Source organism: Amblyomma mixtum, chromosome 3 (genome assembly GCF_055824585.1).
Source record: "Amblyomma mixtum isolate Tamu chromosome 3, ASM5582458v1, whole genome shotgun sequence".
NCBI classification, from domain to species: domain Eukaryota; kingdom Metazoa; phylum Arthropoda; class Arachnida; order Ixodida; family Ixodidae; genus Amblyomma; species Amblyomma mixtum.
The window spans coordinates 187,887,059-187,908,502 of record NC_143014.1 but is presented as its reverse complement, the minus strand read 5'-3'; the positions used below and the strand labels follow the sequence as shown (position 1 = coordinate 187,908,502).

The following is a 21,444-nucleotide window of genomic DNA, read 5'->3' as shown; positions in this document are numbered from 1 at the left end:
AACCACCGCCGGAAGCGAGTCGAGGGTCTGAGATCCGCCCGCTTTGCGCGGGAGCGGAAGCCCGACAGTTCCACTGGACAATTTGGACAGGGGTTGCCGAATTGGTTCTTGGGGAGCGCCTGATATTAGGGCTGCTCGCCAGAGTCATTTAGGTTAAGGACGGCTTGTAGTGACGCTGCTCCGAAGCCAGCACTCGCGGCGAGGGAAGAGTCCTCCACACCGGACAGCGAGCAACTGTCGTCGTCGTCTACCTCAGGGGTGCGCCTCGGAGGTTTGAGAGGGCGTCCGGATACGTCCTTGTAGGGACCGCCGGGCCTGCGCGAGGGGCGCGAGGAATGCGCAATTTGTTGGTAAATCATTGCGGGGATTGACTCTTGCAATTTGGATATGGCATTGACCACCATTGGTTTTCTTTGGCGGCGAATCGGTCGTCTATTGCCCCGAAGCGGGCCTCGAAATGGGCTTGCAATGCGGTCTCCGCGCTTGTTGGCGCCTTCGGCGCCACGAGCTCACTCTCCATCTCAGCCGCGGGAGGAGAGAGGGGAGAAGGTAGCTGGTGCATTTTAGATTCCAATTCGTTAATTTTCTTTAACAGCATCTCGTTTTGGGCCATGAGTGCTGCTATTTGATTTTGCTCGGCGCTGCGCGCCTCTGGGAGGGGAGTGAGAAGGGAGGAGGAAGAAGCAGCCCCGCCCGAACCCCTCACCAGGTGTCCGGATTTGACGATGTCTGCCCAGGTCGACGATCGTTTGCCAGCACCTCCGGGAGGTGGCGCCAGCTTCTCGGTGTTGGAGGAATCTGTCGCGACGCCGGTCGTTGGGCCCGAGTCGAGGGTAGCGAAGACCAGCTGGGTATCGAGGAACCTCGGAGGCGAGGAACTCTCGTAGGCGAATTAGAATTTATTTACATCTTTACCGATAGAGATTTCAGAGAATTCTCTCCTATGAGGCACCATAAAGGCCCGCCCTCGAATTACTGCACATAAGCCACAGCACGTAGGTACACACACCACCAGCCTTCCGCAGGCAACCGCTGTTTCTCACGCAGCGAACTAGGAAGATCGTGTTCTCGGCGTGTCCGTTCGTCCTGTAGGCTTGCTCCTCAGTGACGTGTACGTTTCTCCAGCCGGTGGGTTCCGGTAAACTGACCCCCGCGCGGAGCCAGCGTTGCTTGCGTCATGCCCACGCCGTCGCACCGGGGCGAGATCGCCATTCTCGGGTAGCCTTGTGTAGCTTCTGCCTCATCCGGACACTCGAAACGATGCGAACTGGAGCTCCGTGCACGGTCACGCGCTACGGCAACCCTCGTCGACGCGTGCTCGTTGCCAAGCCATGGTTGCTATCCGCCCTTAAAGGGCCACTGCCCAGGGTCCGGACATTTTTGAAAAACAAGCCCACGGCATAGATGAGGCATCGAAGATAACCTCTGCAAAATACTAGAGCCATGCGCGCCCCGAAAAGCTGCGAAAATTCAAATCAAAGCCCGTTCGTTCTTTCCTTCCTTCAAAAACGGGCCCGGCCCACTACTCTGCACCCCGCTGACGTCAAGGGGGGCTACTTTCGCTAAAGGCACTCCATTGGTGCATCGTTCTGACTGACGGGAGAAGGTTGGGCGCAGCCTTGGCGTCGCGTCGTCTGCACAAGGCTTTCCGCAGCGCCTTCTGTTCTGGCTCATGCCTACAAACCCGCATGAAGGAACAAAAAAAAAAAACTGCGGAGGGAGCATGCGGCGACAGCCTTGAACCCTAGCCATAAAAAGTAAAAAAATAGTAAAACGGAGGGAGTTGGTTCGCCCCGCCCCCCTTCCCCGCCGTGATCACGTCACGAGACGCTCTGCGTGCGCGCTCCCTTCTCAGTTTCTTTTCTTCTATGCGAGCCCCCCAAAACAAGGTTTTAATTAGTAGTGCAGCAGAGCCTTTCCCTCGCTCGCCCACTTGGCCGCTCCGCACACACACCGCTTATCTTTCGTGCATCTTGCGTACGCCTTGACTCCAATGAATGACATATGCTTTGGAGCGGAGAAAAGACACAAACACACAGAACACAAACACGCATGGAGAAAAGCAAACGGGCGGTTGCCGGGTCCGCGCTTCGCCGTGTGTTTCGAACACAACCGACTTCCGCCCCTCCGCTCGTGAAACGGTGGGGAGGCCTAAAAGAAAATGAAAAGGTGGCTCGTTAACTGGGAATGACAAACAGATGTATGAAAGGATGCGCTCGCTAACAAGTCTAGGTGGTCGAGCCGATCGCGCCTCTCGATCGTTCAGTGTGCGGAGAAAATGCAAAAACCAAGAAAAGAATTCTATTGAAGGCGGGGCCATGACGTCCCCTGTGACGCACTCCACAGACACCACGCCTCCGGCTTACACCGGAGAAGGAAGGGGTGATTTTGCCTTGCCGAGCCTAATCGACGAGGAGCGGGAGAGAAGAATTTCGAGGAGGGAATGGAAGGAGAGGAGGCTCGCTCAAAGAGAGGTAGAGAGTGTCTGCTGCGCTGGGGTGGGCACGGGGCCTTTAAGCGCTCCACGGTATCATTGGCAGCAATGAGACGCGCCGACGCCTTCACAGCAGTTGAGACATTACAGCTCCTCCGCCGACGGGATGATCTCGGACGGCGAGGAGTGTCGGCTGCTCGACGTAAGAGATCTGCATCATCGTCCGGTTGATGGAACTCCTGAAGTGTAAAGACTAGCGGCACAGAGCAAGCAAGCGCCAGCAAAAGCTTCCTGGCAACCAGGCTGTTGCATGATAAGAAAGGTCCTGCCCAATATCGTATTTCGCGGTCATTGTCACACTGTACTGTGGTCTTTCTTTTTAGCAGAACAAGAAAGAAAAAATTCATTAGGTTACATAAGCTGCTAAAAGAAAGAATCACTGCAACAATACTTACCATAAACACTTAAAAGAGCAATGAATATTTCCCTTGTTCCTGTGGGCGGTTAAAAGGATTAATAGGCACGACTCAAGCCGTTGACATTCGCGTTCGCCTTTCCTCTTTTATACCGCACATGACAACTCAAATCTTGAAGCTCAAGGCTCCATCTCAGCAGTCGGGGGTTTTTGCCTGACATTTGCGATAGCTATGTCAGCGGGCAGTGATCGGTCCCAAAGACGAATGGGGTTCCGTAGAGGTAGTATGCCAGTTTTTGGGATGCCAAACGAGGCATGCACACTCTTTCTCAGATGCACTGTAGGCCTCCTCCTCTCTCTGTGAGCCTCCTGCTTGCGAAGTGCACTGGATGTTCATTCCCCGTCTTCGTCTTCTTGACAGAGAATAACCCCTAACCCACAGTTACTTCCGTCGCATTGCACGACAAAGGGTCTATCATATCTCGGTGCACGCAGTTCAGGATAACTGGACAGGGCTGTTTCCAGCGCCTGAAAAGCACTGCCCAGTTCCTTGCTTCACCCCACTCTCTCTGGCGAGTTTTTTCTCAGTGCGTCTGTCAATGGAGCGGCAAGTTCAGAATAACGGGGTATGTATCTTTGATAATAACCCGTAAGCCCTAGAAACGCTCTTATTCCGGACTTGTTTTGTTGCTGCAGAAATTCAACAACTGCCTCGACTTTCAAATCATCAGGTCTCCTTCTGCCTTGCCCCACGACGTGCCCCAAATACCTCACTTCTGCTCGCGCCATTTGGCACTTTGCGGGCTTCACAGTTAGACCAGCTTTCATCACACGAAAGAATATGTCTCGCAGGTGACAAAGGTGCGTGCTCTTCCAATGTAGCCGAAAATATAGCTATGTCATCCAAATAGGGGAGAGCGTAAGTCTCCGCGCCTTTCAACACTCGGCCCATGAGCCTGGAGAAGCAAAATGGCGCATTCTTTAGACCGAAACTCAAGGCCAGAGGTCTAAAGGTGCCCTTAGGTGTTACGAAAGCGGCGTACTGGCTAGCTCGTTCGGTCATAGGTACCTGCCAGTAGCCCCTGACTAAATCCAGGGTAGATATGCAGTTTGCCGAACTGACTTTCTCTACGCGCTCTTCTGCGTTTGGAATAGGGTAGATCTGATCTTTGGTTATTGCATTTAACTTCCGATAATCTATGCAAGGACGAGGGTATTTGCCCGGAACTTCCACAAGTATCATAGGAGACGCGTAGGCACTCTCGCATGGTTCAATAACTCCTCTCAAGCATACGTTCCACCTCCTCCTTCAGTATTTCCTGCTGACATGGAGCCATTCTGTAAGGCCGTAACTTGATCGTTGCATCAGACGTCAGCTCGATAAAGTGAGCAACGAGCGCTGTCCGCCCTGGTTTCTCGGAGAAGAGACCGTCGTACTCGGAGATTAAACTGTGCAGGTCAGCCCACTGCGTTTCGGTCAGGCCTTCAGCAGGCACTGCTACTCTCATAACTTCCTCAGCCCCATGCTTTGTTTAGAGCCTTTCAGTTGAGGAATCTCCGTGGTTAATTCCTCACTGACGTTAAGAGCCATGTTGACTGTCTGTACCTCTGCGACATATTGTTTCATGAGGTTGTGATGATAAATCATGATCTCTCGGCGCCTTCCTTTCCGTTCAATGGCGTAGTTCGTATCGGAAAGCTTTTTCACAACTCTGAACGGTCCTTCCCATTTAACCTCGAGCTTATTCAGGACTCTGTCTCCTTCTTGATACGACCGAAGTTTCGCATTTCGGTCGTAATAACTTTTCGCCCTAGTCTGCGCCTACTTCATGTTTTCTTCTGCGATTTCTCGGCATCGGTGAAGCCTACCTAGCAAGTCCAATATATATTCGACCACAGTAGCGTCTGTGTCTTTTGCCTCCCAAGATTCCCTTAGTAGGCGTAACGGTGAACGTAAAGTCCGCCCGTACACTAGCTCTGCCGGACTGAATCCTGTCGCCTCATGAGTGACAGTCCGCAAAGCAAATAGCATAGCGGGGACACATGCGTCCCACTGGCGTTTCTTTTCAAAGATAAGTGCCCTCAGTATGCGCTTCACTACTGAGTGGCACCGTTCAACGCTGTTCGACTGCGGGTGATAAACAGAGCTGTGAATTAGTTTGACCCCGCACCTCTCCAGAAAACCGGATGTGACTCTCCAGAAAACCGGATGTGAGGACACTCGTGAACATCGTACCCTGATCGCACTGAATCCCTTGAGAAAATCCTATTCTTGAGAAGATGGTCAGTAGTGCGTTGACTACTTCCACGGAACTCTGTTCTTTAATGGGGATGGCCTCTGGAAACTTTGTGGCTGGACAAACAGCAGTCAGCAAGTATCGATGCCCTGATTTTGTCATTGGGAGCGGTCCCACGATATCTATTACCAACCGATGAAATGGCTCCGAAATCAGGGGTACGAGTTTGAGTGGAGCCTTCGTCTTATCGTGCGGTTTCCCCACTCTCTGGCAAGTGTTGCATGCCCTGACATAGTTTTCAACGTCCTTGAAGCAGCCTGGCCAATAAAATTCAGACAGCAAACGGTTTTTCGTCTTGTGGACCCCTAAATGTCCAGACCAACCTGCTCCGTGACAAAAGGACAAAATGTCGGCCCGATACTTGGCCGGCACTACCAGCTGGTCCAACATACGTACGGCCTTTGGCGCAGCTGTAGTGTCGATACAATATTTCATCTTTCACTAGGAAGCGCACATTCTTACGAGCTATTCCTTCCTTAGCCGTTTCCCTCATGCCTTTGAGTGTCGGATCTTCTGCCTGCTCCTTAATAAGAGTTTCCCTGGTCACCCTTCCAAGAATTCGGTCTAGTGGATCTGACGATGGAAGCACAAACAATCCCTCACAATCCAATACTGCGCTTTCTGATTTCCCTGGCCGGTTTGGATTGTCTCCTTCCGCCTCCATCACCGATTAATCCGAGGGCGGTGTGGACGGTTGCTCTTCAGTTTTTCTCGGTCTGTCTGACTTCTACACCTTCGCTCTCTTTGTGGTCGCCCATCTGCAATGTTGGAGGCTGTGCACACGTGCCATGGGTTTCTGTCACATCCTCATCCGAGTTAGGCACCGTCGTCTCAACTTAGCAGCGAGAGCACGCGCTTTAGCTCTTGTCAGAGCCTGAACAGTTCCTTCTGTCAAGGTTATTCCTTCATCTTTCAGCAGGCGGTCAGTTCGGTTAGAAAACAAGTGCGGGTACTGGGGAGGTAGCTTGTTTGAAACCACCGCCTCAGTATGAACTTCCCCGAACGGCCCGCTTATGACCACGTCTGCTACTGGAAGGCAAACGCTCGCTTCTTCCAGTATAGGTTTTATCCAGGCGCATTTGCCGTTGTATTGCGTTTGTTCAACGTAGTCCGGATGTACTACAAGGTCAATTGTCGCTCCACTGTCTCTGAGCACCCGACATGTCTTTCCATTCACAGTAAGATTAAACAAGTATGGCCTCAGTAGCTCCTCATTTGAGACTGAATCGCAAGCGTAAACAAACGTTACTTTTTGGTTTGCGACATCCTGCAGCGATGTGCCCAGTTTCCTGACAGTTATAGCATGTGAGCGGCCTTCATCTTTCTTTCTTCTTTGAGCGGTCATCATCTCCCTTTTTCTCTTGCTCACTTTGTGCGTTCTCAACTTTAGTAGGCTTTATCGTAGCCTTCGGTGTCTCATGCTTTGGCTTTGGTGCCGCTCTCCACTGGCGCTCTGCCCAGAAACTCCTCTCGTACCCCTCGGCGGGAGACATACTCGTCTGCCAGTTCGGCCGCTGCCTGCACCGAGCTGACAGTCGCCCTGTCTTGAATCCAAAGTTTCATCGACTCTGGAACTTTCGAAAGAAACTGCTCGATGGCGATAATTTCTAGAGCCTTACTAAACTCATCATTAGCTTTGGTGTCTTTCATCTATTCCACTAGGTTTGCATTCAACTCATATGCAAATTCTGCACACCTAGCGCCCTGCTTCTTTGTTAGGCTCCCAAACCTATGTCTGAATGCCTCTGGCGATAAGCGAAATCTCTTAAGAAGGCTTTCTTTCACTTTATCGTAATTGTCCGAGTCCTCAGCAGAGAGTCTAGCGATCACATCCGCTGCTTCGCAAGGTAGCAAGCTCAACAACCGTCGCGGCCAAGAGCTGCGACCAAACTGCGCTTTTTCGCAAGCTCTCTCGAAGTTAACGAGATAGAGGCCTATGTCTTGCCCAGTCTTGAAGGGCTGCAACAGTTTCGATAGATCATATAAACCTGGCCGGGCCACTGCCTCTACGCCTTGAACATTGCTCGTCTTTCTGAGATCAACTCCTCGGCGAAGCTTCTCAACTTCCAGCTCTAACTGCTTTTGTTCTGCCGCTTGGCATCTCTGCATCTCTTTTCATGCTTCTTCTACTTGCCCGCTTTCGGCATCAAAACATTCTATTGCCGCGATGATATCAGTCTTTGTCATCTCCGGACCGTCCTTAATGCCTAGCTCCTTACTCAGACTCACGAGCTGTGTCTTGAGTAGCCGCTTCAAATCCATGACTGACAGCAGTGCGACAGTGCCGTGGCCTCCACCCAGAAGTACTTTAATTCACGCTTCTGCGGCTGGCCTCACCAGGGAGAAGATTACACCTCTATCTTATCAGCCTGGCAACCAAAAGCAATGCCAGCACTCACCACTCCGCAACTGCCAGTCTCTACGATCTCTGCCCGATCGATCTCTGACCGATCCTCCGTCGGTCATCCAGGCTCGATCCCACCACGCTTCCACCAGTTGTCGCGACGCCGGACGTTGGGCCCGAGTCGAGGGTAGCGAAGACCAGCTAGGCGTCGAGGAACCTCGGAGGCGAGGAGCTCTCGTAGGCGAATTAGAATTTTTTTTACATCTTTACCGATAGAGATTTCAGAGAATTCTCTCCTGCGAGGCGGAAACTCCGGTTTTTAAGCATTGTAATGTCCTAGGTCCCTAGGCAGGGAATTCGTTGTCCTTGGGCACGCACCAATTGAAGAGCACAAATTGCCATTCTTTTCACACGGCACCATAAAGGCCCGCCCTCGAATTCCTGCACGTAAGCCACAGCACGTAGGCACACACACCACCAGCCTTCCGCAGGCAACCGCTGTTTCTCACGCTGCGAACTAGGAAGATCGTGTTCTCGGCGTGTCCGTTCGTCCTGTAGGCTTACTCCTCAGCGACGTGTACGTTTCTCCAGCCGGTGGGTTCCGGTAAACTGACCCCCGCGCGGAGCCAGCGTTGCTTGCGTCATGCCCACGCCGTCGCACCTGGGCGAGATCGCCGTTCTCGGGTAGCCTTGTGCAGCTTCTGCCTCATCCGGACACTCGAAACGATGCGAACTGGAGCTCCGTGTACGGTCACGCGCTAAGGCAAGCCTCGTCGACGCGGGCTCGTTGCCAGGCCATGGTTGCTATCCGCCCTTAAGCGCTCCACGGTATACTTGGCATCAATGAGACGCGCCGGCGCCTTCACAGACAGTTTAGACATTACGAGTCGTACCAGGGGGCGGAACACAGTGAGGTGGGCGGGTGAGATTCAGAAATTTGCGGAGATAGAGTGTACGCATCTGACGCAGGATCTGGTTAAATGGAAAGCAGTGGGAGATGCCTTTGCCCTGCAGTGGAAGTAGTTGGACTAACGATGATGATAATGATAAAGAGGCCATGCTGAGAGTGCTGCCGAGATACGAGAACGAGAACCGCCAATCGCTTCGCATTATTTTGAACGACGTGTGTATTTGGAATTCTGAGCCTTCATTCTATAGTATACCGCACTTCGAATCATCGTCCGGGTTGACTGAATAGCGAAAAAAAAAAAAAAATTGGCAGTGGCTTAGCTCTGGTTAAGCCTGGATATACAAGCGAAAAGCTGCAGTTGTGCTTTGTTTGACGTCATGGCTGTCGAAGTTCGCGCACAATGCACTGGGAGCACCACGATAGCGGTGTAGATTTTGAGCCAACTCCCTCGCTACCACTTCTGGGTCTTATTTTCTTCCTACCATGGCGAATGTCTGCGTCTCTTCTACGGCCGCCGATCACATGTGCGTTCTCGCAACGCCTTGCGAAAGAACCTTCTCTTCGGACGGCGGCGGAGACCGCGCAGCAGCGGCAAGGGGTAAAGCGGTGGCGAGGAGGAGAAGTGGCGATGGAGCGCGCGCCGCGGCGCGCGGCCTCTTTTATGTCCGCCGCCGCCGCTCGGGCGTTATCGCAACGCCTTGCGATGATGCGATAAGAACCGCTAGCAGCGGAGAAGGGTAAACAGGTGGCGAGAAGGAGAACGGAGGGGGTGGCGAGGAGGAGGAAGGGCGCGCCGCGGCGGCGCCCACAGGTGTGGCCCATGCGAAGCGCGGTGTTGACGAGCCTAGTGAAGCTTTTCGCTTCAAAATACTCTTTGCATCGCTTTACTGCCAACAGCAAAATCTCGCAACAAAAATTATGGTCATTTTTGTGACGCGCTCGGCAACGGAGCCATCCGACGCCAGGCGCGTGAGCCGGACCACAACGGCGGGGCGGGGCAGCGGCAGCTAGCTGAGGTGGTTGTGGCAAGAAATTTGCTCGTATTACAGTTGCTACTTCTACCAGCAACTCGGCGTTGTTCAACGATCCTCAGAAATGATCTATTTTTCACACTTCTCGCTCCCAGGGTTTATTATTTACGTGAAGAACGATCTTTAAGTCCTTTTTATGACGCCAGCGGATGGGATCCAGGCTGGCTGGCCGGCCGGCCTGCAGACTCGGTGTATTTCACATTCGCACCAGAAAAGACAAAACAGCCATGCTATCAGAGAGGCTGCCTGCTATATTGGAGCAATGAGAGCATGCCGAGCTTTCGGCAACGACGCCGCCTGCGGGCGCGCCGGGCGATGAACTACGAGGCTCCCCGGCTGCCCTGACCGTCATTAAGCCTAGCTGGTTTCGCATCGATGCAGCAGCTCAGGGAGCTTCGGAAATGGTCAGCCATGGAGGAAGGAAAACACAGTTCTTTCCTTCCTCCATGTGGTCAGCGCTGTAAAAGGTACTACTCTCTTCACCCTTTTGGCTGTGAAGATATGCTCGATTTCCGCGACGCCTTCAGCAACGGAGCTTGCAGAGCCCAGGCGAGCCGCGACCAGGCAGCGAATCAAGCGGCCATGGGATGAAATTTGCTTGTATCCCAGTATTCAATACTACCAGCAACTCGATATTGGCCAACGATCCTAAAAAAATCATTCATTTTTTACATTAACTTATCCCAGGGCTTGTTATGAACGTGAACAAATGATACTAGCGCGTTTTTCTGACGCCGGCTGCCGGCATCCAGGCTGACAGGCCGGCCCCGAGAAAACCACCCCTACATCAACATGACACTGGCGCTCTGTTCGCTCGCATTCTGCCCCTTGTCAGTGCGACGCGTCGCGTGCGGCCTGTCGTTGACATCGGCTGGGCGCAGGCGGCGAGCTGCTGTCGATCGTAGCAGTCGTGCCGAGAGCCCGCGGCACCTCTGCCTGCGGAAGCCCCAACCGTGAACCTCCCGAACCCGGTCGTGAACTCTACTCCTCATCTCCATTACAAGGGGTGGGTTGACTTGCAGCCCCCTCCGTAAATTATGCTTAATCATCTTTCACGCTTGGGGAAAGCATTTTTCTGCAGCGAAGAACAGAAGCGCGGAGCCGGTGCGCGACACGATAGCTGACTCGTTCGTATCGTGTTCGTGTAACGGAGTCGGAGTCGTCGAGATGACCTGACCTTGCTCAGCTCGATTCCCTGACTCAAACCACCGCTGTCGGTTCATGAAATACCACCTAGATAGGTTCATGTAAGAAAAGAACCACTGATACAGAAGCCACAGAGGATGGAAAAGCAGAAACAGCGTCGTCTGCTAGCTGCCACAGCGGAGAGCCGTGTCAGCTAGCAGACGACAAAATGGGGGAAGGCGATTCGCGACAGCTCGGGAGTGGGGTTAACAGCGCGAAGAAACGGGATTCGCGTTCGTATCTCTGCTGTTTCCATAACATTTGCACGTCGCGTGGTGTCCCGAATCGTGGTTGCAAATCCCTGTTTCCGATGGTTATTCGTATCTCATTTATAATTGAATCTCCGTGGCGCATCTTGTTTGTTTACTCGTTTCAACTCGTGCTTCTTATCTCGGCACCTCTGCGCAGCGTCCCGTGCGAAGCGTCGGTCGTTACCTCTCTTGATTACACGCGGAGATGGGTTGGTTTCGTGTCGTATTTTATTTTACTGCATGCACGTGAGCGTCGGCATATCGCACTGACGTACTGCATGCATGCACGCTTGAGAGCGCTTGCTTCTTCTTGCGGTGCCTATGCGATATCTCTATTCTTGTATCGGCCGTATATATCTTTGCTTCGTGTATTGCAGGTTCAGCGACCACTCCCGATTGATTTGTCCTTCGGACGACGACGATGTCAGCGCTGGCCGCGCTACATGTCATATATTTCGGCAGTTCTGCGTGGCGTCTCAAACGGGGCGGCGTTATCTCTCATGATTACTTTCGCAGCTGGGTTGGTTTCGGGCTGCATTTTATCTAAACACATACATACAAGCGCATGTCGGTGCATCTCTCTAAAACTCGTTGGCGCGCGCGCTTATTTATCTTTTCGTTTGCGCGCAGCGCGTCTATCTCGTGGTGTTATCTTTGATTTTTTTCGCCTACAGGCTCGGCGATCGCTTCCGACGCCTGTTATGTTCGCACTGCGTGCTTCGGGGCTTCGACGGCTTCGACTTGATCGTATCGGCATGCGCGCGCTCCGAGCGTCTCGTAGAGAGATAACGAATGCATCCACCGGGTGTTTCATATACGATGCATCCGTTATCTTTCGTGAGCTCATGGAGTTGGTTTCGGGTCGCGTTTTATTGCAGAACATTTGCACGCACGTGTCGGCGCATCCCCCTGATGTGCATGCAGGCGTTGTAGCGCCTTTTGCTCTGCGACGTCTTATCTATAGCTTTCTTCTGGTATCAACGTATATTTGGTTCGTCTCTTGCAGGTTGAGCGATGTCGTTCTGATGCCTGTGCTTCGGACCGCGTTTCGGCATCCAGCTCTGCGCGGCACCCGTGCGGCATCTCTTTGATGCAGACATGCGTGCATGCGCCTATGTTGGTGCAAGCTTACGGGTGGTATCTTATTCTGTTTCTTTGGCGGTTTGCGTATGTCTAGCAGGGATCTCTCAATTCTGCACGCTATCTTTTGTATCTTGCTTCGTCCCTTATTTATACGTCAGCTCCCTTCCGACGTTCACTTCATAATTCATTTCGGAGGAGATAGGATGGCCGCGCCACTGAGAATCGTCCTGGCAGGTGTGGAGACAGAAATTTTTGAGGCAGTCGACGACACCGGTGCACCCATTGTCCACGGAAACCAGCGCCTTTATGTGACGGCAGGTAACGTCGTCTACTTTCTCAATGTGCAATATTTGATGCATGTAGTGCGCAACATACATGCTTTCCTTTGGTTGCAGACAACGTGCAACTTTGGCTGAATGCGCCGGCAGCCCCTGCCCCACCTACCACCGATCCCGAGGAGTTGTGGTCTCGAGCCAAAGTTCTGTTCCTGATTGAAGAATTTAAAAATTTCAAAACAGACCCCTCTAAGCGCCTAAAAACTACTAGACAACTCTGGGAACATTTGGCCGATTTGGTGAATTCAAAATTCGGATGCCATTTAACCTATTCGCAAATTGAAAACAAGTGGAGGGGTCTTGAGAAAAAATATAAAACTGTGCGTCAACATAACAGCCGATCAGGGACGGACTGGAGAACATGTGACTTTGAAGAGTAGGTATCTCGGTAGAGTCTACTGAATGGAAAACGTATTATGTTTCCTGATTATATGCATATGTGACGTTTGCCCCTGAAGCAGTTTAGTCATTCCACAAGCCTGTGAAGAATTTTGTGGCATTTTTTACTTTTTTGGTCCAGGCAGAATTTGCGACAGAATAGCTGTACCAATTTTGGACATCTTTTGTCTAAATGATGCAATTCCTATTGTAATGTGAAGCTGTAATAGATCACACAGCATTGCATTATGCATATCGTGGTTATGGGGCTATGCATGTGTCTTGTCTCACTGAAGGTATGCGTGAAATAGCATGCTTGCAAAGGGCTGTATGCATATTAAGTGATGTCATATATGTGTCAAATGGATCCTATACATTTTTTTGTTCTCAGGGAGCTCGCTGAAATTTTTGAAAAAGCCCATAGTATCAACCCGCCCTACCTGCTGGGGCCAGGATTGGTGCGGAGCACCCAAGAGTGAGTAAATTTTTTCTGTATTCGGCAATTGCGACAGAAAATCTACACGCATTATATGCATGCACAGCGTTTGCCAAAAGTAACTAGTCAATGGGGTTTGCCTCTCAGCCATATACTGGAGCCCTAGCTTATGGCACCACTACACACCAAATGGCCTCAAATAGTGAGGAATGATCGCCTTACAGATTTAGAACCCAGTTGCTTGGTTACTTTCGGAAAAGACGGTGCATGTTGTGCAAAACATATTTGAAATCAAGCACCATACGGGGTTTCCCCAGGAATAAAGTCAGGGGGATGTTGAGGGAAGAGGAGTAGTGGTAGTCATTTTTCAGTTTTTATTTGTGTCTTGATGTGTCATGTAGGACTAGAAAGGCTCATGACTTCAGCACTCATTACAAAGAGTGCCAACAATTGCTTTGCTCTGCACTAGGATACAAGTCATATATTTATTCGCAGACAAAACTAAAGAACAAGGACTACATGAAATGTGTCCAGAAACTGTGGAATAGCGCGAACTAATTAGTCATACAAAAAAAAAATTGCCACTGTTCAACACCAGTCACGTATCGCAGACATGGAAACTCTGCAAAACGCGCCCCTGTGCTGTAGACACAACAGATCAAGTCAATAATTAAACACACACAAAGAGGTCGGGTGCAAGCTGAACACTGTACACACACGTGGAAGGTGCATATCAGAGCTTTGATATCAGTCATGACGATTTACATGACACTGATACGTCTAGGTAACACAACTTACGGCTGCACACAATCGGCTGACTACGTACAGTCTTTGTCAAAAGTAACCAGGCTGCATGGTTTGCTTCTAGATTGTATAGTGGAGCTCTTGTGGCTTTCCTAAAGATCAAAACGTGTTGGAAGGTAAGAAGAACCCCAGTCATTACCTTTAACAACCATTTCAGCTTCAGGGAAGCTGTAAGGGCTCCACTATACAAGCTAGAAGCAAACCATGCAGCCTGATTACTTTTGACAAAGACTGTACAAGCACAGGCACTTCGCACACTCCGACTGCTCACTCAATAACTATAAAATAATGAAGAAATATAAACTAAGACATGAGTACCTATCTATTTCCTACTAATAAAATAACTGAACTGCCACAAATTTATGGCGCATTCTGAACCACATTCCGAGCAATTTCATCCACCAATTAGATGTGACAAAAAAAATTCGCTACCAATTAAGGAAGTGCCTTCAGAAAAACAAGGGGGTGTGTAGGGAAGTCGCTGAACCTCGCAGGCAGTAAACATCAACACATCTGGTTTAAGGGCATATGGAAGGCCACATGCATTGAAAAATTTGTCTCTGTAGATATTAGTGCTTTTTCTTAATTAATGTGGCCAACATGTGAAGTATAGTGGCCCAGTACACACACAGCGCAGCAGTCCACTGGCACATGAAGACATGTTTGTACATGTTTTGAGCTATAGTGTGCCATCTCTCACCATTCAGAATTACTGACAATAAAATGCTCTCATTTTTTTTGTTTTAAATGAATCTTGAGACATTTGGAAGGACATTAAAGCTGTTGCATTTAGTTTGCACTTCTCGAAAAATTCTGTGCTCCAGCTACTTTGTAAACATAACATGTAAATATGTAAACATATGATGTCAGCATGATAAAGTTGCTTCTATTTATTTTAAATGGCTGCTTACGGCACAATGATAAACTAGACATATACATTCAGTGGGGTAGACCTTTTTCAACAAAATGGCATAAGAATCTGAAATTGAAAAGCCTTTGATGCATGTTAATTCCTGTGCCCTAAAAAGTTTAAAACATGCTCCGAACTGACTTGTTGCTGCAAATTAAATGACTAAATGGACGTCGTGGGAGGGAACAGCGCGAAACAAAACAACAGACAAAGCAAGAGGACACAAAGACGAGCGCAAAGACAGCGCTCGTCTTTGTGTCCTCTTGCTTTGTCTGTCGTTTTGTTTCGCGCTGTTCCCTCCCACGATGTATCAGTACAAACTCGCCCAGTTATCCATCCTTCTTCTAAATGAACAATAGTGCCCTTTCTGTAGAGATTACACATATGCACTGCAAAGTCTCTGTTTTTAAGTGCAAGGCATGTATAATGATGTCACATTATTTTGCCACTAGTAGCCAGGCTGAACGTGCAGCCAGCCCCCAGCCTGGCCCCAGCAGAGTAACTGGAGATGCCACAGCGAGCCCAATTCCCGGCAGCTCATAGCCAAGCACGAGCAGGGGCAGCACTGCTGGAGACTCGCAGCCCCCAAGCCCCCTGCAACAGCAACCAGGCCCGGCCAGAAAGAGGCCCAGGACCGATACTTCTCGTGCAGTGCTCGAGAATGCCGTCGGCCATCTAGAGGTGGCTGAAGCTAACAGACAGCAGCGGCACAGGGAGCGGATGGCTATTGAAGAGAGGAAGCTTGGTGCTGAAGAGAGGAGGACTGCAGCACTTGAGCGGCAGGCGCTTATCTCAGGCTGTTCTCCAATACATGGCCCAATCCATTCCCCAATCTATTCCCCACTTCATTCCCCAATCCGTTCTCCAAGCCAATCTCCAAGCCCTCCTTACTATAATGCATAGTTTTAATGTTTTCTTTTTTGTTTAGTCAGCACTTATTATAATTTTCATTCATAGTTGCTTTTATGTTTGTGTTCAGTTCCATATATTTCCACAAAGTTATGTATGAGTGTGTGTCCGTACACTACACAAATGTACATTCATCTCTTATCCTTGGTAGCACTTCATATTATGTAATATATACTTTAATAAATTTTACAACCATCTAATAAGATCTGTGTGTTTTATATGTAATGCACATTCTGAGCACTCATTTCTGTGTACACTGATAACCTGGAGGGCAACAAAATTTCCACAGCATACTAGTCTGAAATTTCTCTAGCACACACCATCCTTCCAGGAGTTTAGCTTGCACACTTGCTCTATCATTTACTGTTCAGGGGACAGAATGCATATTTGAACACGCTGTCAACCATATTGTGACGATTGAAGCTAACGGACAGCAGCGGATGGCTACCGAAGAGGTTGCTGCTGACTAGACGAGGAGTGCAGCCCTGAAGTGGTTGGTTGAAGCAATGGGCCTCTTCCTCGCGTCATTCTCCAAGCCTCATAACTAATGCATAGTTTTTAATGTTTTCTTTTATTGTCTAGTCAGCAGTTGACATTTTTATAACTTCCATTAATTGCTTCTCTACGTTTCATTCTGTTCAGTTCTATATATTTCCACTAATTAACTGGCTGCATGTGTGCGTGCATACACACACTTGTGAATTCATCTCTTATCCTCAATTACATTTCAATATGTGTGTAGTTTAAATTAACCTAGTGCTTTATCGTTCCATATATTCTACAACCGTGTTATATATCTTGGCGTTTCATTTAATATACCTTCTGATTACTTGTAGAGCATAACTGTAAACGGCCGCCGCTCTTAGCAGCGGCTTGACATTGCGTCAGCACTTCCCGCAGTGGCGCGGCGGCTGTTCACTTCGCCACGGTCAGAGCCGTATATTCTGGCCAGGGTCAGCGGGCAGGCTCCGTTTGCTTGAAACGCCGCTGAGAGCGCCGCAATTTGGTAGCGCACGAGCGCTGTTACGTGGTATTTTTTCTTATTTCGCGGGCTTTCTTTAGATTCCGGAAAAAAGGACCCCAACAATAAACTGAATCGGTCGTTTATAAACCTGCTCTACAACCTAACGCAACGGTCTTGGCACTAAAATGAATATTTGAAAATTTGCATAATTCATCTTAGTTAATTAACTAATTAAGCGCAATAAAAAATATTCTGAGGAGCGCCACATCATGGCGAACAATGTATTGTTGGTTTTAGCAGGCTGCGGCTTACCGCTTTCTTTAAATCCTTGGTTCAAGTTACGTGAAACACCCTGTATAACTCGGCCTCCCGTTTGCGAACAAGCTCCTTCTCACCGAGACTCCCGTCTCATAAACGCTCTATTTTGACTGAGAGGTACTGTCAGTTGTTGTTTACTTGTACATAATGTAAATACTTGTATAAAGCTTTTCCTTTTCTCCTCATAACCCCGTCTCCTGCCTTCCTCGTCCCTTCTCCGGCCCGAGCACGCTACCCGATCACAGCAACGCCGAGGAGGGGGGCTATAGTACGACCGAATGTAAGAACCGTCGATGTTGTGGAGTACCGGAGGAGCAGGCCCGGGTCATTTCATCCTAAGCCCAGTTCTTGGTATGTGGCCCGGTCAGCCCCGCCTTGAACACTCCCTCCATTGTAGGTACGGAACAAGCTAGGGGAGAAAAGACGTGCGCGGTTGGTTGGTTGGAAGAATGGGTGGGTCCCCTTGGAGGTGTTGGGTCATGGTGCCGAGGACCGGAGGGCCGATAGGCTGACGATCGAAGCCTCTACTGGCCGGATCACACCATACATGCTTTAGGTGTCTGAAAAACCGCGAAAAGCACTCGACGGCTAGTAGCTAGTAGGTTGGAAACACCTCTCCAGTCGTGGTGAGGCCCCAGGTAGCTGACCCCGTGTTAGGTTCTCCTCTCTCCGGCGGTTGGAGCCCGTTGCGTTTGTGGGTGGCAGGCATCCCGCGAGTGGGGGCCGCACCACTAGGCAATCTTGACGCCCTCCTTGTGCTGGCCAGGAAGGCCAGTAATAGAGTCAAGACAAATGAAGGATGAGAGCAAAAAACTCGCTGTCCCCATTCCCGTCCAAATTCCCATGACCCGTTTCTGACAAACGTATTTCCCTCCCTTATAGCCCATCCTTACCGCTAATTCCCAGGGGAGATCAGGAGACTCTCCCCGGGCCCGCTCCCCTGGCTGTGGGTAGCTATAGTGCCCCCCCCCCCTTTATTTTACTTTTTCACCTTCCGGTGGCAAAACTTAACATTGCTCAAGGGCTTCCTATTTTAATTGAATTAAGCCTGTTGTAAGTCAGTGGTGCAGGCAGGGGCTATTATTTTTCTTTCTTTTTTTTTGCCCCAACCTATCGAATGTCGGCTGCACTGACTATGCTATGCCATCAGTATACAGCTATGATGTGCTAACTAGCAGACTGGTTAACTAATATTGAATAGTTAACTTTTAACTATTACTGTTAGGCTCCTTCGTTATTGAAAGGCGTGTAGCCCACCGTAAGTAAAATCCATATCAGTAATTAGAATCTCGAAAATGCGATTACCCTCGGCGCTGTGGACCAACAAATTTTAGCTATTTCTACGATTTACGTGTATTGGAGAGGTCGCTTTGGCTGTAAGCTTCTCGAAAGCGCATGTATTTTGGCGCAATGTAGCGTCCATCCTTAAAAGGATGGCAGCTTGGCGCGAGCAAGTTTGCTAAGACGCATATTTTTGCTTCGGCGACTGCCGTTGGCACCAATGCAATTAGTGCATCAGCGATAAATTTTAAACTCTCAGGATCCGTTTGATTCCCTGCTAAAGTGAAAAGACAGGCTAGTTGGTCTTGGTAGGTAGAATTCATTTTTTCATGCGAAATGCACAGGACAAAGAAAGGAGATACACGCAGGTTTCCTTATATTCTGCAGACAACCTCAGTGATGTCATGGACGCATGGTATAACGTCACTGAGGCTGCATACGCTCTATACATACGCTCTATCCTTGTTGCCGGTCGACACCGTTGACTTGCGCTACTGGTGCCATTTAACAGTGAAAGGATTTTCTGGCAAACATTTAGGATGTCATTCTTTTCATGTGAAATAAAAATTCACGACCACACTTCTCTTATTTTCCTCAATTTAAGCGGTACCGTGGGAAGCGATGAGCAAGCAGCGCAACCCCCGGCGAGAACGGTACCTATGCATGCAGTGGAAGCAAAAATGGCGGCGGCCGTAGCAGACGACGCAGTTGCCCTCGCCCTCTGCGGCCCCGCATCCGCTGCCGCTGCCGGAGCCGCGGTCTCTCCACTATTGCTCACGCCTGTACACACACTTGGGGTACGATTAACGGTAGAATGAGATAGCGTTATCGGGTCCTGCTCACATCGCCTACTCAGCACTCACACAACGGACTAATTCCTAATTAGCATGCTCATAATTACTCATATTCACATCAGATATCAAAGACCACAACGCATTCACTAGGTCTACATTTATTCAGCTTGAACCAACGAGCCTTTGTGGCCTGTATATGGCAACAAACGAGAAAGAGTGATCTTTTAGCGCTCATGAGGCTGTTTGACCTGTGGAAGAGCCGCATGACAGACTTTTTCAACAATGTTCGCGTTTGAGCCAAAAAATAATTTTGCATTGCTTCCAACAGAAAAGTTTGCATGCAGTTACTGAAAGAAAAGCAGAAGAAAAAACAACCACATGCCGCCGGGGGGAACCGAACGGAAGAACCGGAGGTCATGGGTTTGGCTCCCACTGGCGGCATGTGGTTGTTTTTTCTTCTGCTTTTCTAATCAATTATCTTTAAGCGATAAAATATTCAGTAATATTCTCCATTGATCGACACCACGAAATAAATAAATACGTAAAAAATCCCCTGTGTTCCTTGGCTTCTGTAGCTGTTGGCTTCTCTCATATGTATAACGAGCCATAGGTAGCATTAGAGGGTTCTCACACAGCTTCCACCCTCGCCCTTCAGTGACGTTCTACGTCACACCAGCGGTAACTCAGGGCGTACTACGTCCGCCGCTTATGGACATGGGTGGCGCTGATGAAAACTCTCATGGCTAGGTCACTTGTAAACACAAATACCCCCGAAAGTGGAAGATCTGACAGCCGTCGCCGTATCTCAGTTGGCAGAGCACCGGACGCGTAATTCGGAGGTGATGAGTTCGGTTCCCGGGCCACCGGTAGCATGTGGTTGTTTCTTTTCTGTTTTTCTAATCAAGTATATTTAAGCGATGAGACATTCAGTAATATTCTCCAATGATTAACACCACGAAATAAATAAATAAATATAGAAAAAATCCCCTGTGTTCCTTGGTTTCTGTAGCTGTTGGCTTCTCTCGTGTGTACCTGTATATATATACCGTATTGTGCGTTTTTATCGTAAAGACTTTCAAAATTTTTCTTACCTCAAACGCTGGCTCGTTTGCGGTGAAACTGCATACAGAGCTTGCGTATTATGGTAACTTTTGTATCGTAGCAAGTTTTACAACGGTACTTACTTAGTTGAGCCGTGCATGATGCAAAAGCGTAATAGTCTGCGTCGAGATCGGCGAACCGAAGCCCAAAACACCGAGTTTTTGCTGAAGGGCGGCAGTACCGCTATCTGTCTTCCACGACAAAATTAAACAAGAAAAACACAGCTCAGGACTTCGCGACGTCGTCCTCCGACGCTTTAGGAGAGCCACGAAAGCAGACGATACAAGTTGAATTGGATAAAGTCATTGGACGAAAAAAAAGCAGACGTCAAACAATATTCTTTTAATGGCACAGCCTCGTTAAAATAGTGTTTTCTGGTATTTTTTTCCGCTCAGTTGGCTGCAAATGTTCGAAGCGCTTCACTTGAAGCAGACGAATGAATGAATGAATGAATGAATGAATGAATGAATGAATGAATGAATGAATGAATGAATGAATGAATGAATGAATGAACTTTATTTCCGTCATCATGGGGCCTCACGGTCGGGGCGCAGCAATTAGGAGGGGGCGCCTCCCAGCCGGCTCTCAGCACCGGAGACCGCGGAGAGAGTCTTGTGGTAAGCTGTCTCCGCCTGACGGATGATGAGTCTCTGCTGATCCGGGTCGTGGCTTCGGATCAGCGCTTCCCAGGTGGCAAGGTCTGGGATGATTTGTGTTTTAGCCCCAGGAGAATCCTGACATTCCCAAATTAAGTGATTTTGCGAAGTGATTCTGTGACAGATACTGCAGAGCTCAGGCTCCCCAGTGTCTTCGTCGTGTAGTATAAAGTAGGGAAAGAATCTGTTGACCTGAAGCCTCCTCCAGGCCCTGCACTCCTTTGGAGTGAGTGACCTATCCGGAAGTGAGAGTGTTCTCCTATCTAGTCTTGGTGTTTCAGTAATTTCTTTATACGTTATGAGAGGGTCTTTATTCCCACTCCGGGGCACTTCCAGAGCTGCTCGGATGTATAATTCTCGAGCGAGGCTGTGAGCAGCCTCATTCCCCGGAATGCCCTCATGAGCAGGAACCCATATGAGGGAGACCTCTCTGCTTGAGGGGTATCTTCTTAGTAATTTAGTGGCTTGACTGGAGACCACCCCCTTACAAAAGTTGTGGACAGCTGCCTTACTGTCAGACAAGATTATCTTGGCTTTGGTACTGACGCACGCAAGAGCAATAGCAGCTTCCTCTGCCACTAATGCACTCCTGGTATTAATCGATGCTG

At 49.4% G+C, this 21,444-nt stretch overlaps 1 pseudogene across 1 annotated transcript; it reads left to right on the top strand.

Moving 5' to 3' along the window:
- Positions 1-11,675: 11,675 nt before the first annotated feature.
- On the top strand, positions 11,676-15,925 carry LOC149353022 (uncharacterized; annotated as a pseudogene). The gene is made up of 4 exons (XR_016289569.1): positions 11,676-12,268; positions 12,346-12,661; positions 13,055-13,138; positions 15,266-15,925. The product of XR_016289569.1 is annotated as an uncharacterized LOC149353022 (transcript).
- Positions 15,926-21,444: the final 5,519 nt, after the last annotated feature.